Here is a 17,052-nt window from a genome sequence, read left to right as displayed (position 1 = left end):
TACTACAAATTAATATTTATATTTTTAGAACAAATTCAGAAAAAAACACATTGGTACAACATTCGTTACATAACTCAATTCCTCATTTAATTCTGTACAAAATTTAAAAAATTCAAAATACTAATTTGAAAACCATTTGAAACTTTAATTGGAAAAACATTTCATTTTGTTAAACAGATGTTTACTAATTTTTATACTTATTATAACATTACTAGTGAGTCAACACTGGAAAATATCTTCACAAATCAATATGATATCTTGTTCTTGAAACGAATAAAAATTGTTCATTGTTGAACACTATAAGTAACAAGTAACTATTACTTAGGTACTTATGTACATGTATGTACTATAGACAGATTTAGTCTCCTTCAAAATCAAAATATAGCTATATAACTGTCCATATAAACTATACATAGTAATAATTAAAAAAGATTGTATTATTATAATTACAAAAAATCTACTAATATGTTTATTTTAAATATTAAACGTATTTCAAATATAAAAATAGGATGTTTGCAATAATTATAGAGACATTAAAAGTGTTATTATTTGAAAGAATTTTCACATTCTCCATATTGTAAGTCAATACATGCTGAATTTTGAAGAGTCCTGCTAGCTTTTTACACACTGTGATTACAACAAATTTATAAGTTATATTTCTTATGCTAAATTTAACTTTTTACACTAATTAATCATCAATCTACCCTATACCTGAAGCAGTTGTTTTTGTTTAACTCAGAGGCTGCTTTTTGAGTAATTTTTAGACTTTGTCCTAAAATGTGTACAAAATATTCCTTTACTGTAAATCTACCTACATTTGGTATCTTCTTGTTCACAAAAAATTAGAAAATATTAATACTTCGACACATACATGACATGTTGTACATAAACTGCAAATAGTATGTGAAACTTAGAATTTGCTATCATGCTGTTAAAATTATGTCTCCTGTAACAGAGAGGAGTTCTCAATCTTTTTTATACTTGACAATAGCAAATGTTTATAACATTCAGTTGTACTAAGTGCGCCTTAAAACTACAACAAAACTTTCTCCCTGAGGAGATCTTTATTCCTTACATAAAAATGTATTTGATCAAATTATGGTTAAGTGATTTAGAAATAATGTAATGGAATCTATACTATTAAAAATGTCTTGATATTTGTACACCTATTTTAGGTATCCAAAACACTTATTATATATATATATATATATATATATATATATATATATATATATATATATATATATATATATATACTAGCTGTTTCCCGCGGCTTCGCACGCTTTTCGTAAGTTTTGCCCGCGTATGAGCATTTCTGGTTGAAGTAAATTATATTTCCAACCCCGATGTAGATTTTACCTTGATGTCACGATCAAGAAAATATGTCAAAAATGTATTGTACATGCATAATGTATTTTATTACAAAGTGGTCTACCACTCAACCTTTAAGTTCAACCAAAAATTTAGTTTAGACAATTATACATCATAACTTAGCGCCTTCAAATAGTGTTTCACTGTTTAATATACGTATCTATCTCGTAATTGCAGGTTATAATGTGCAGGCGCTTTGAAAACTTTTCTTCATTTTATTCGTTTATATTCACGACATAAGCGAATAATTCAGATAATAACTATCCTAGCTTCTAAGTTAGACTAAATTACGGATACATGTGAAATTTCATTGAAATTGGTTCAGTCGTTTTGGAGTTTATTGGCAACATACATCGTGACTCAAGATTTTTATATATATAAGATATATATATATAAGTAGATATGAATATGCTGTTTCTAGACCACTTTTGGAGCCAACAGTAAATCAATGGAAAATACTGTTTAAAGGACAATAAACGAATCTGTAAAATCAAACAGTAATGGAAAATACTGTTTAAAGGACAATAAATGAATCTGTAAACCACGAATGAAAAATTACCGAATCTATAGCTGTTTGCTTCTACTTTCTTAAGCTGTCTAGTCAAATCAATCAATGTGGAGTCAAAATCACAGTTTTAGGGTTAAAATCGAGGTTTTTTAAGGTCCCTACACACTAGTATTAGAGTTTTTTTTTTTTTAATCCTGAAAATCTACTGAATTATCTCAAATTATTGCCAACTTTAAGCTTAAAAGTTGATAACTTTTCCTTAATAAAAAGATATTTTACTAAATAGTGAAACTTGACACACTCAAATTTTTTAAATATAAATGGAGCGCGATAAAATATCATGTCCGTTCTGCAAAAAAGAAATTTTAAGAAAAAACTATGATCGACATTATGACTCCAAAATACATGCCAAAAATAAAGAAATTTATCAAAAAGGAGCTAAATTATTTAAGACAATGGGCTAAAGAAAACCAAATTATCGATCACGAAAAGATGTTTAATATTGAGAAATTAAGGGAATTAAAGAGAAATTTCAAAGTGGAAAAGAAAGACTTAAATCTATTTAATAACGAAAAAATTCATTCAATCGCTGAAAAACTTTCCATTGAAACAAACGATAAAACTAAGTCAGAAATCATCGAGCAAATAGGTGAAACTCTTATTGAAAAACCTAAAAATATCATTGATGTAGAAGTTTTATCCTCAATACACGGTCTTTTCAAGCAATACATTTTAACAAACTTGAACGACAATTTCATGTCAATTTACAAATATCTTTCAATTATGTGGCCAGAAATTAAAAGTTTAATCGAGAAATTTCAAGAAAATGTTAAAAATATGAAAGGATATCTCTCTTTGGAATGTGAATACGAAAGAACTTTAGTGAACGGTGAAACACAAACGTGCCCAATGTACTTTACTATAAAAGCAGATGAAATCTTTGACGTAAACAACTTTATTACTAAGCAATTTAATAAATTAACACATCGAGAACAGACAAATCATCGAAATAGAGGTTCTGGATGGACATTTAAAAGCTGCATACAACTAGTTTTGGGCCTTAACAAACACGAAATGATGGATGCCGGATCATATATCGATTTACCAAAGAAAATCAAAGATAAGAAAGCTTGTATAAATATAAAAAATAAAGATGACTATTGCTTTATTTATTCTATCCGATGCGCTATTGAAAAACCCGGGACTCATGTTGAAAGATCAAAGCAATATGAAAAATTTGTAAATGACGAGATATTTTCGGGCTTTGAGTATCCAATGTCTTTGAAAGATATACAGTTATTTGAGAAATGAAGTTACAATTCCAAGTACAAATATCCAAAAATGTCTATCAATGTCTACAGTTTTGATGAAAGTATTAAGGTTGTTCCGTTACAAATTTCTGAAAAATATGATGCAGAATTAAATATTGATCTACTGTATGTAAAACAAGAAGACAAATCTCATTTTGTTTTGATAACCGATTTAAGTAGGTTAGTGAGTTCTCAAACATCCAAACATGGACATACAAATTTTCTATGTAGAAGATGTTTAAGCCATTTCTACAAATCTGGAGATTTAACAGATCATTTAGAAATTTGCAAGCAACATGAAGTTTGTAAGCCAATTATGCCGTTTTCAGGTCAAACAACTAAATTTACTAATTATCAAAAGAAGTTTAGCCATCCGAACGTTATTTATATGGATTTTGAGAGCATATTAGAAAAAATTCCGACATGCAAGAACAATCCACAAAGATCGACTACAACCAAGATTCAGAAGCACATTCCTTATGGTTTTACTCTATATTTAGTGTCGAATGTGACCAATCGCATGTATAAACCGATATGTTATCGAGCCAAAATGAAGACGATTTGCCTAATGTTCCTGCAAAATTGTTTGAAGAGCTTAATAAATTATCGAAATACATAGCTAAAAAATATAATTCAAGGAACATGAAGCCTATGAAACTAACTGAAGAAGAAATTTTGTATCAAAATTCAAACTTTTGTCATATCTGTGAAACAGAAGGTTTTCATGGTGAAAAAAGATTAAAAGTAAGAGATCATTGTCATTTAACAGGTAAATTTCGAGGCGCAGCTCATTCATGTTGTAATCTGAATTTGAAATTTCCACAAAATATTCCAGTTTTCTGTCATAATATGTCAAATTACAATACTCATTTGTACATAAAAGAGATGGCTAAACAATATGGAAATGTTGATTTGATCGCAAACACAAATGAAAAATATATAAATTATTCTGTAAATTCTGGATATGGCTATGAGTTTGATAATGATAAACCTAGAAAATTTATCAAGTTTTCTTTCGTAGACACATTTAGATTCATGGCGTCATCTATTGAAAAGTTAGCTAAAAACCTCAAGAAAGAAGACTTCAAACATACAAATCATTTTATACAAGATGGACAAATATTGAACGCAATTCTAGAAAGACAACCAAATGACGAAGAAGAAATCTTTAAAATTCTATCTGGAAAAGGCATATTTCCTTACGAATTTATCGATAGTATTGAAAAACTTGATTACACAGAAGAGCTGAAAATTGAAGATTTCTATTCACTTTTGACAGATGAGAGCATATCTGTGAAAGATTTTCAACACTACTTGAGCGTTTGGAACAAATTAAAAGATAAAAATCTTGGAAATTACTCTGATTTGTACAATATCCAAGATGTACTATTGCTCGCTGATATATTCGAAAACTTCAGAAACATTTGTCTAAATTGTTACAAACTTGATCCAGCACATTATCTAACTGCTCCAAGTCTTGCTTGGGATGCTATGTTAAAATTAACGAAAATCAAGCTTCAACTGATACACGATTACGATATGTATTTAATGATTGAAAAAGGCATTCGTGGATGCATTTCTCAATGTATTAAACGATATGTTAAAGCAAATAACAAATATTTGAAAGATTTCGATAAGACAAAGCCCGAAAACTATTTACTTTATGTTGATGCAAACAACCTTTATGGTTATGGTCTTATGCAAAAACTTCCGTTTAGTGATATCAAGTGGATGAATCCTAAAACATATACAAAAGAAGAGTGGCAAGAAACAATTTTGGAACTCACTGGCGACAAAGATTATGGCTATATTCTCGAAGTTGATCTAGGATATCCAACAAATTTACATGAACATCACAAGGATTTACCTCTTGCTCCCGAACATTATAAAAACAAACTTTGCACAACTTTACTGGATAAAACTGAATACGTTGTTCATTCAAGAAATTTGAAATTTTACCTCGAACAAGGGATGGTGTTGAAACATGTTATTGCATTCGATCAGAAGCCTTTTATGAAAAAGTACATTGATTTTAATACCAATATGAGAACCAAAGCTACAAGTGACTTTGAGACAGATTTTTATAAGCTCATGAACAACTCTGTTTTTGGAAAATCTATGGAAAATGTGCGAAATAGATGTGATATCAAACTAGGAAATGAAGAATTTTCAATGAAACAGGCCAAGAAACGAACTTCAAATGTTTCAATATCTTTGACGACAACTGTATAGCGAGTCACATGTACAAACAAAAGGTTAAATTTAACAAACCAATCTATATTGGATTTTAAGTTCTTGACCTATCAAAATTGTTAATGTACGAGTTTTATTACGATAAATTAAAGAAGTTTGACCTAGATTTGAATCTGTGTTACATGGATACAGACAGTTATTTCCTAGAATTGAAACGAGATCCTTTTAAAATTATTAAAGAAAATATAGATGACTTTGATACGAGCGATTATCCAAAAGATCACGAATGTTTCACTACTAAAAATAAGAAGGTAATAGGGAAATTCAAAGATGAGTTAAATAGCGAAGTTTTAGAAGAATTTTGTGGTTTGAGATCGAAAATGTACTCATACAAGTCATCATCATCATCATCATCGTTAGACGTTTCCGTTCTCACGGGTCGTCGTACACAGCCTCCTCCACTTTAAAAACTCATACAAGTATCTAGACAAAAATCCAGTAAGATGCAAAGGAATTAAGAAAAGCGTTGTAAATAAAACAATAAATATCGAAAACTTGAAGAGATGTTTGTTCGAAGATAAAGAAGAATTTAGGGAGATGACAGTAATCAAAAGCTATAAACATGAGTTGTACACCGTTACTATAAACAAGTTAGCACTGAACGCCTAAAGATGATAAGAGAATTGTCCTAGAAAATAAGATCGATACAGTACCGTATGGATATAAAGGCAAAATTAAAACAGATATATTAGAAGAGTTAAACAAAGTTGGAAACTTTGATATATAAATGGAAGATGATTTAATTCACTGCCACAAATGTAAGAAAAAAACGAAAAATATAGATTCTAAAATTGTTCAAACTCAAAACGGATTGTATAGAATTGCAGCAAAATGTTCAAAATGTAAGACAAATAAGAGTAAATTTATAAAGAATCCTTATGAAAAACAAGTAAAGAAAGAATTGAAGAATAAAGAAGAAATAGAGATTGAAGCTAGAGAAATTCATGCACCAGTACGAAAAAAGTTTAAAAAGAGAAAAATTATAACTTTAGGAATTGACGATTTATGGGCAGCAGATTTAGTTATAATGTCTAACTATTCAGATCAAAATGATGGATTTAAGTATATGTTAAATGTTATTGATACTTTCTCAAAATATGCTTGGTCAAGAGCTATCAAAAGAAAAAACGGGAAGGATGTTTCAAAAGCTTTCGAAGATATAGTAAAAGATGCCATAAGGATCAATCACAAACCTCCAAACCTACTTCATACAGATAAGGGTTTATAGTTTAAAAATAAAGAATTTAATGATGTTTTGAGAAAATACAACATTAAGATTTATCATACTGAAAACGAAGAGAAATCAAGTATTGTAAAGAGATATAACAGAACTCAAAATGAGAGAATGAAAGTAATTTTTGAGATTAATAAAAACTTTAAATGGATCGATATTCTTCAAAAAATCGTAAACAATTATAACGATACAGTTCACAGCACGATCAAAATGAAGCCCAAAGACATGGATAAGGATGCTGAAAAGGAGTTATTAGAGACGGTTTTTAAGTATGTTCCACCAGAAATTCACACGAAAACTAAATTTAAAGTCAATGATCATGTAAGAATTGTTAGTAAAAAACAAACATTTTCAAACAAATATAAGAACAATTGGTCAAGAGAAATCTTTGTGATTTATCATATTAATAACACAGATCCTGTAACTTATAGTATAAAAGATTTAAATAATGAAGAAATAACCGGAAAGTTTTATGAATATGAAAAGAGAAAGTCAAAGCTATAATTTTTTCTATATAAATGGAGTCTCAAAAGAAATGTACACAGTGTCAAGAATTTAAAGATTTTGAAGCTTTTTATAAAAATAAGAATAAAAAAGAAGGATTAGGGTCTATGTGTAAGGATTGTCGTAGTAAATATGAGAGAGAATTATACGAAAAAATAGAAAAATTAACGTTAGAAGAGAAAAAATGTTGCGTTTGTAAAGAAATTAAGAATATTTCAGAATTTCACAACTGGCATTATAGTAAAGATAAAAAACAAGCTTTTTGTAAGGATTGTGCTAAAAGAAATATTCAAAAAAGTCAAAAGAAACCGACTCTTTGCGAGTGTGGACGAATCATTCAATGATTACCTCATCTTCAAAAACATTTACAGACAAAATATCATAATTCGAGAGTTTAATAAAATTTAGAAACATTTTCATCGTGTAATAATTTTTTCTATCTAAATGGAGTGTGTAAAGAAATGTACAAAGTGTCAAGAATTTTATAAGGAAGAGAATAGAAAAGACGGATTGTACTGTTATTGTAAGGATCATGATGGAATTATAAGGAATTAAGGAATTATATGATAAAATGGACAAATTAACTTTAGAAGAGAAAAAGTGTTACTTTTGTAAAGAAATTAAAAATATTTCTGAATTTAATAACTGGCAGTATAGTATAGATAGAAAAGATGCTTTTTGCAAAGATTGTGCTAAAAAAATTTTCAGCGAAAGTTATAAAAACGAAACGCCTTGTGAATATGAAAAAAAAATTCTACAATGGTTACCTAGTTATGCTAAACATTTACAAAAGAAATATAATAAATGAGAGTTTTTAGTAAAATTTAGAAACATTTTCATCGTGTAATTTAGATATTCTATAAATCAGTCGAGATTCTGCCATATTTGTAGTAAAATGATTTCCGTTGTATGAAATATTCAAAGATTCTTTCATTTGGTTGTAGAGATTTATACTATTTGGATCTCCATGTCTTAATAAAATTTCCATTTCTGGGTAATCAATTTCAAGTTCTTTCAATCTTTTCGGTATTTCTCTCTTTTGAGCTCTGATAACGTAATAAGGATATTTCCACATGTGATTCTTCTTAATTAATACAAAAACATGGTGTTTTTTCTTATCAAAATCTTTACAAACAAGGTCTGGTTTCATTAAGTCAATTTTTACACTTTGTTTTGCGATTATTTCCGTTTTTATTTCATCTTTAATTTGCAAGTGTTTAACTTCGTCCTCTAAATATTTAATCTTGTTTTCAAGTTTGTACTCACCAAATTTACGAATACTTGGCAAAACTTCTTTTGTAACCCAATTTTTGAAGATTTTTGCCTCTTTTTTATGTGATCTCAAAATTAAAGAATAAAGTCCAGATTCATTGATAAAAACAGTGTCAGGATGAAGAATGTTAAGGGGCCATTCAAATAGCCCCTTGTTTTTTAAGTAAAAATATTGAATTTTGTCATCATCATCAACATTTAATTTAATTGCGTTTTTTGTTTTTTCATAACCTAATATTTCACAAACATCTTTAACCTTAAACCAGATTACATTGTTTTCGTCTACAATCGTTACAATGTCTTTATTATTGAATATAAGTTGATTATTGAGTAGGTCTACAACTGACTCCATTTAGATAGAAAAGAAATTTAACTAGTAATTTTTATTTCGAGAATAATGTCCAGATTCATTAATGAAAATAGTGTTGTTTTGAAAGTTTGAAGGTAAGCTATTCAATAGCTCCCCTTGATTCATGTCCGTTGCTTCATCTTTCTTTCGACAATCTTAAATATATTGTTGTTTTACTCTCATTATTTAATAAATTTCCCTCAGAGTCTTGTATAGTTAGAACGATTTTTTGAATTCTTTTAATTTTTTTTCTAATTAGAATATAATTGATTTCATTCGGTTTTTCACTGATTTTTGATCCATAAGCAACATTTGGGAAAAATGTGTGCAAAATTTCAGATTCTTTGTGTAAATGTTCGGTATGATTTTCAAAACTAGGTTCAACGAGATTGCAGTGCACTTCAATTACATCGAACGGTCTAAATTTTGGCGTTTTATTTCCTAAATATACCTGATTTGGCTCAATAGTTTCTTGAACAAACCCTAACAAATCTACAATAATTGCTGAAAACATTATTCTTACTGGTGATTTTATTTGAATTTTATTAGAGAGATAATTTTTTTGCATTTCAAACTTGTTTTCGTCAAAGTTTAAAGATTTATCTGATTGTTTGAATGTTTTCAGATAATTTTGAAGGGAATTTTTTATTTAATCGAAGGTATAATATCCTTTGTTTAAACCATAATATTTTGTTATGTTCTTCTCACTAAATCCTATACAATAAGGATAACTTTCACCAATATTTATTACAAAATTGTCAGAATAAAAACCGCTTAAACCAATGAAATAATTTGATTCTTCCTCTAAATGAATAGGATGTTCCAAGTTTAAAACTAATTTAGAGCTTTCTGAAGTCAACTTGAACAGCTTCATTTTCGCTATTTAAATGGTGAAATTTTTAAAGCAAAAAGATCAGATAAAACTTCAAATGTTTGAAGAAAATAAGAAAGATCAACCAATCAGATTGTTAATATTGTTGGTTCAAGTGGATGTGGAAAAACAACTTTATTATTAAATTTTATCTACAATAGGTTGATTCCTTATTCCAATTTGTATGTTTTTAGTAAATCTTTAGAACAAGACGCATACAAAAAATTACAACAAAGATTCAAAAATATTGAGAGGAACTTAAGCAAAGAAATATCACATTTTTATAATGCTTCTGAGGACATAGTTCCGTTAAGCGAATGTAAACCCAATTCGTTAATCGTTTTTGATGATTGTATTTTGGAAAATCAGGACGTTATTAAGGAATATTTCGTAATGTCTCGTCACAAAAACGTATCTTGTATCTATCTTTCCCAATGCTTTTCAAAGGTTGATAAACAAGTTATTAGAAATAATTCGAATATGTTGTGTGTTTTTAAGCAAGACGATCACTATTCGAGAAAGATTTACAACAATTATGTGGGATCTGATATGAGTTTTAACCACTTTAATGAATTATGTGATAAAATTTGGAAAGAAGACTATGGATTTTTAACTATTAATCTAACTTTGAAGCCTAAAAATGGTAAATATTTGAATAAATTTTCTAATATAAACGTGTAATAATCTCGTACGTTTTCACGTTCCACGTTCACGGTTTTACGTTCACGTTTTTACGTTCCACGTTCACGTTCACGGTTTTACGTTCACGTTTTTACGGTCCACGTTCGTGTTCACGTTTTTACGTTCCACGTTTCAAAATTTTTCTAATTAAATGGCGAACGTAACTTCTGAAGAAGCGAAAAAACTTGATCAAATTGAAAAGAAATTAATCAAAGAATTTAAAGAACAGATTCGAATTGATGAAAAAGAACAAGAATTTCTTCAAAAAATTAATCAACCTGTAACTTCTGCAATTAAAAATGTTGAAGGTAAAATTGAAAATGTTTTAAGCGATAATCAAAATTTGATGAATTTGGTTCCAGTTGTACGACAATTTGCTAATATTTCGATTCCAGAATCTGAAGTAGAAGAATTTGAATTGCCAAAATTACCATCTTCTACACCATTTAGACCTCGAATCACTGAAGACTCTACCATAGTTGAACCAATAAGTCCTGGAACAACGGATATAATAATTGGTGAAATTGGTAAAAAATTCCTTCCTAGAGCAAAGGATGATAAATTTGGTTTGTATTGGGATAGAAAAAAGAAAAGTTTTATGATTGGAAATTTGCCCGTGAATTTTGAGCATAATGATATCATTATTAATGAAAAAACATATGAAGGAACTCAAGATTTATGGAGATTATTAATAGACAATGACGCTCCAAAAGATAATTTATATTCTGAAGAAGATTTGAAAAAGTATACAGAAATTTTATGGGAATCTGACTCAATTTACAAAAATAATGATCTATCCACTAAAAAACCTAAGTCAAGTAGAGGTAAAAAATATATGAAATTAATTAAACGAATTTGGGAAAAACGAATCGAAGGATCAGGTGTAAGAAAATACAGTGATAATAAGATTGAGTACAGATATATCGACGATTTGACAAAACTTGATGGAATTATTAATTATATTTATGCTCAAGAAAAGGCTGGAAACAACAATTTTTTGAATGAAAAGAAAGCGATTAAAGATTTTATTTCGAACAAACTTGATGAAATGATTAAAAAACCTGATGGAATTAAATATTTAAAACGAATTTTGCCGGCAGTAAGTTCATCTATGATTGAAGGTAGTGGACTTTTGAATGATTTTATCAACAATTTATCTTTTGAATTACACGTACCAACTTATCAGTATCTGGGACCTGGCACAAAACTCGAAAAAAGACTAAAAAGAGGAGATCCTGGTATAAATAAATTAGATCAAGCTGCTATGGAACACGATATTTTTTATGCAAAACATAGACACACAAATTCCAGACATATAGCAGATAAAGTTTTGCAAGATAAAGCAATGGATAGATTTTTATCAAAAGATGCTAGTTTAGGTGAAAGATTTGTTGCGCTTCCAACAGCTGGAGCAATGTTTTTGAAGAGAAAACTAGGAATGGGAATCGAAGAGAACTTGAAATTTTAACTATATAAATGGAGGTGAACGTAAATTTCAGCAAAACCCAGAAAGAAAATATAAAATCCGCTTTTAAGAAGAAAATACCCGTTAGTATTCAATTTAAAATAGATCAACTAAAAAATGGCGAAGATAAGATATTTTTAACAAATAGACAGTACAATAAACTCGAAAAACACAAGAAAAACGATAAAGGCGTCAGAATAGAATTTTCTTATAATCAGTTGAAAGAACTTAAAAATGGTGGACTTTTGAAAGATTTATTAGATTTTAGAGAAAATATTCCAGTTGTTAAAAATGTTGTTCCTTATGTTCATAAAGCTGCTCCAATCGTTAAAAAAGACGTGATTCCTATTGTTCGAAACATTTTAAATTGGTTAGATAAAGAGTTGGAAGATGTTACAGGATCTGGATTAGATGAAAAAACTTTGAATTACGTGAAATCAAACATTGAAAAAAAAATTTAAACCATTAACATTCGGGGAATTGGAAGAAATCTGCAAAAATATTAAACGTTTTAGAGGAATCTTCATGAGAGATACATTACCTGAAAAAGTTAAGAAATTTGAGTGTGGAATTGTGAATTTAGACTCGATAATGGGAAGTGGAACGCATTGGATTTGCTATTATAAAAATGATAAGATTGCGTTTTATTTTGATTCGTATGGAAGAATTGAGGACAAACCACCGAGAGAATTGATCCAATATTTGAAAAAATCAAGCGTCTACTACAATGATTCTCAGATTCAAGATTATAAAGATCCCCCAATTTGTGGTCATTTATGTGTTTTTGTTTTGAATGAACTGAGTGATGGTAAAGATTTTAAAGAAGTTGTTAACAAATTATTACTTAATAAATATGGATTCACAAAATATTTTTGACGTATTTGGAACACAAATTAAAACAGAAAGTATTCAAAATGTAGATAATAGTTTGAATTTTGATAGTTTGAGAAATGAGTTTGATAACAAGTTAGAAAATTTATTACAAAACCTTCCAGATTCAGATATGTTTGCTGTCGAAATTGAAGATTTTAAAGCAGAATATGATAACAAACTTGCAAATTTCATGAGTTCAAATGAAGTTGCTGATAAAATAAAAACATTGGAAAAAGAAGTTGATGATGGTGTAAAAAAATTATTTACCAATTTAATGTCTCATATCGAAAAAGCTGATAAAATTACTGAAGCGATCAAAGTTGAAAAGAATTATGTTAGTTTGGCTAATAAAAAAAGAATTGTCGGTGTTCGACCTGGTATTGACAAACATGATGTTTGTTGTTAAAGAACAAATTTTAAAACCTCTAAAATTATCAGAAAACATCGATATTGTTGATTTACATAATCCGAATGTTAAAAATGCCTTAGATTTTAAAGGAAAAAGACTTAGCAGCGTTAGTAAGGGAATTTATCCGTTTGATGTTGTTGTAATGATTCAATTAGAAGATCATATTAAAATGTTTAATGAACTAAACAAAAATTACGAGAATCATAAACAATATGTTAAAGATTTTACAACAGAAGTCTATGAAAAACTTGAAGAAAGAAGTAAAAGATCTATAGAAAATTGTGACGAAAGTAATGAAAAAATAACAAACTTTTTGGAAAATTTTGGTACACGTTTCAATGAGAAAGTAAAACATAATAATGAATTACTTGTAAGAATAGATGATCAATACTCTTTATATCTCGATAAAGTAAATAAACTAGAAGAAAACTTTAATACATTTAAAGAAGATGTTAATAAAACTTTTGAAAATATTGATAACAGATTTAATGGATTAGGCGGCTATGATGACTAATTTTCCTTATATAAATGGCGCTCATATACTGTGTGAGATGTAAAGAAAAAACTGCAACAAATTATATAAACTACTATGCAAACATCAATGGAGTTAAGAGAATATCTGGAAAATGTGCTGAATGTAACACTAAAAAGAGCCAATTTATAAAAACTTGATTTTGAAATTTTTTCTTAATAAATAGAGATGGCGGGACATTAAAGTGCTTTCGATCTTTTTATAATGCAACACGAAAGAGATTTGAAAAAAGAACATTGGGATGATATTTCTCAAAAATATGAATTATCCGAAGATATGATGAGATTATACGTAAACAAATTGAATTGATATAACATTGCTAAATATCAAACTTTATCATCAGAGTTCATTCAAGAAAATATACATTATCAATTAAAAGATCATATGTCTGTTCTTTGTCTCTATCAACACTTGAGTATAAAGTTTTTGGATGAAAATAAAGATACAGTTGATTGGAACAATATTATAGATAGCGGTTACTATCCTGTGCAAATTTTATTGAAATATGTGACCGAGATCGCAAAATTTAAGGAAGAGAATCCCGAATATGACGAAGTTGATCATTAATAAATGACTCTAATCTTTATAATTATTTTATTAAAATTTATATCTTTTCTTATAAAAACGTACATTAGATTGATGAAAAAATGATATCTTTCTTATACATGATGTTTAAAATTTATAAATTTTTTCTTAATAAATGGCGGACTACAGAAAGTATGCTAGTGATATTGAAAGGGCGGAGTTTAAAAATTTCAATCCAATTAGTAAACAACATTTGAATGAACCGAATAAAAGAACTGAGTTTAATATTGATTTTGGAGATAATTTTTGCTCGTCTAACTTCCAGTTTTATATTTCTGGAACTTTAACAAAACAAGATGGTCAAGCATATCTTGGAACTGATAATGTTAGATTAATCGATAATTTTATACCATTTTTATTTTCTAAGATTGAAGTAAAAAAACACAATAAATTGATAGAAGAAGTCGAAAACTGTGGCCAATTAAGCACAATTAAAGGAACTATTTCGTATTCAAAAAGTGATGTTATTTCTCAAACTTCTAATGGCTTTGAATCAGATTTTAAATTTGGTGTTTTTGAAGCAGCTAGAAATTTATCTCATTTTGGATTAGGATTTTTTGAAAATGTTACTATTCCGATCTATAAAGGAGGATTTTATCTAAGTTTTATAAGAGCAGAAGACGATGATGTGATTCTGAAGACTGCAACTGGAAATGTTATGCCTGTTGATGGAAAAATAACAATTACAGATTTTTTTATTAGAGTTCCAATGATTGATTATAAAACCACGAGTAAAATTAGGTTGATTGATGAAATTACAAAAAGTCAAAACATTATGTTTAATTTTCTAGATTGGCAATGTATTGAACAAAAAGGTATTTCCGGAACAACTTATTCGTTCGATATCACAAATATTTATAGAAATATTTTCAATCCCAAGTTCGTTATCATTGGTTTTCAAACAGATAGACAGAATAATCAAGAAAAAAATCCTTTAAAGTTTGATAGTTTGAATGCAAAAAATATCAGAGTAAAATTGAACGGTTCTTACTATCCACATGAATTACAAAATTTAAACATTTCAGGAGGTCTTTTCAGAATCATGTATCAGATGTAGGTATCAAGATTTTAAGAAAGTTTACTGTAATAATAAGGAAATGTATTACAATCCTAAAGAATTTTTAGCGAATAGACCTATTTATGTCATTGACACAACAAAGAGTTTGACAAATATTTCTGGTTCAAAGAACGATATAATTATCAATATGGATTTTCAAAAAGCTGTTACAAACGCGATTTGTTATGTGGTTGTGGTTTCTGAGAAATTTTTAGCCTATGATGTGATTAAGAACGATATTAGAGAAATTCAGTAAAAATCGCATTATTTTCGCTATTATTCATCGGATAATTTTAAAACTTTACAGAATTGTTAAAGACATTGATAAAGACATTGAATTTAAATTATATAAAGAAATATTGAAAAATAGAGATGATATAAGGAAAAATCTATTTCAAGGTCATGGACCAGAAGTGATGATTTTAAAAAGTACTTTAATATTTACTGATCCTATATACCAAATTTCATCAAAAAAGCTCCAATAGTCCTCGAGATATAAGAGTTTAAAGATAAGGGATGATTGGGGTAGATTTTGAAATTTTTGTTATTTTCATGAAATTTTAAGTAGAACTCGCTTGTTTTTGAAGTTTCAGATTTTTCTGATAATTTTTGAAGTGAAAACTTCTTTAGGCGCGTTGAGCGTTTTGGTAGAGGGTAAAATCCTCGGTTCGCGTCACCGACATGCTAATGATACTAACCTGCATGAAAAAGTCAGTCTCGCTGTGTTTTTTAACCGTAGACTTGGCCGCGGACTACTAACCTGCATGAAAAAGTCAGTCTCGCTGTGTTAAAACTGTCCCGGCGGAGTATGAAAACAGACTGCGAAAATCAGTGACCTTTACGGCTTCCTCTCGCGATTTAAAAGTGAAGCCAATGTCGTACAATTCTGTAAGATACGTCAAATTAATTAAAGCTCTTAATATTGGCAATCTATAGGTTACATTTTTAAATATTAAAAAAATTTCGAAATAATTTTGATTATTGTTTACATTTTACATAGCGTTTACAATGACAAGAAAAAAGTAGTAAGCGAGGATTTTTTTTATTTTTTGGTCAGACAAAATTTGTCAGCGAGAAAGTTGTGTGAAAATAGATGAATATTTTTTTTGTAATTTATCATTTTTTTATTGGAAGTTTAGTTTAGCCTGTAGTAGCGTATGAAGTGATGAGTGAACGTTTCTGCCGGAACTGTAGTTGGCGCATTGGTTCACTGATACCGTATTTTTATTTTTTGGTCAGACAAAATTTGTCAGCGAGAAAGTTGTGTGAAAATAGATGAATATTTTTTTTGTAATTTATCCTTTTTTTATTGGAAGTTTAGTTCAGCCTGTAGTAGCGTATGAAGTGATGAGTGAACGTTTCTGCCGGAACTGTAGTTGGCGCATTGGCTCACTGATACCGTATTTTTATTTTTTGGTCAGACAAAATTTGTCAGCGAGAAAGTTGTGTGAAAATAGATGAATATTTTTTTGTAATTTATCCTTTTTTTATTGGAAGTTTAGCCTGTAGTAGCGTATGAAGTGATGAGTGAACGTTTCTGCCGGAACTGTAGTTGGCGCATTGGCTCACTGATACCGTATTTTTATTTTTTGGTCAGACAAAATTTGTCAGCGAGAAAGTTGTGTGAAAATAGATGAATATTTTTTTTGTAATTTATCATTTTTTTATTGGAAGTTTAGTTTAGCCTGTAGTAGCGTATGAAGTGATGAGTGAACGTTTCTGCCGGAACTGTAGTTGGCGCATTGGCTCACTGATACCGTATTTTTATTTTTTGGTCA

General features: G+C 28.8%; 1 protein-coding gene across 2 annotated transcripts in view; it reads right to left on the bottom strand.

Moving 5' to 3' along the window:
• LOC124362905 (cubilin-like) overlaps positions 1 to 17,052 on the bottom strand; it is a 277,291-nt gene that overhangs the window by 51,451 nt on the left and 208,788 nt on the right. The window lies entirely within an intron of this gene.

This window comes from Homalodisca vitripennis, chromosome 1, assembly GCF_021130785.1.
Source record: "Homalodisca vitripennis isolate AUS2020 chromosome 1, UT_GWSS_2.1, whole genome shotgun sequence".
Taxonomy (NCBI): Eukaryota; Metazoa; Arthropoda; class Insecta; order Hemiptera; family Cicadellidae; genus Homalodisca; species Homalodisca vitripennis.
Note: the sequence above shows the minus strand (reverse complement) of the source record. Positions and strands in the feature narration are given on the sequence as shown.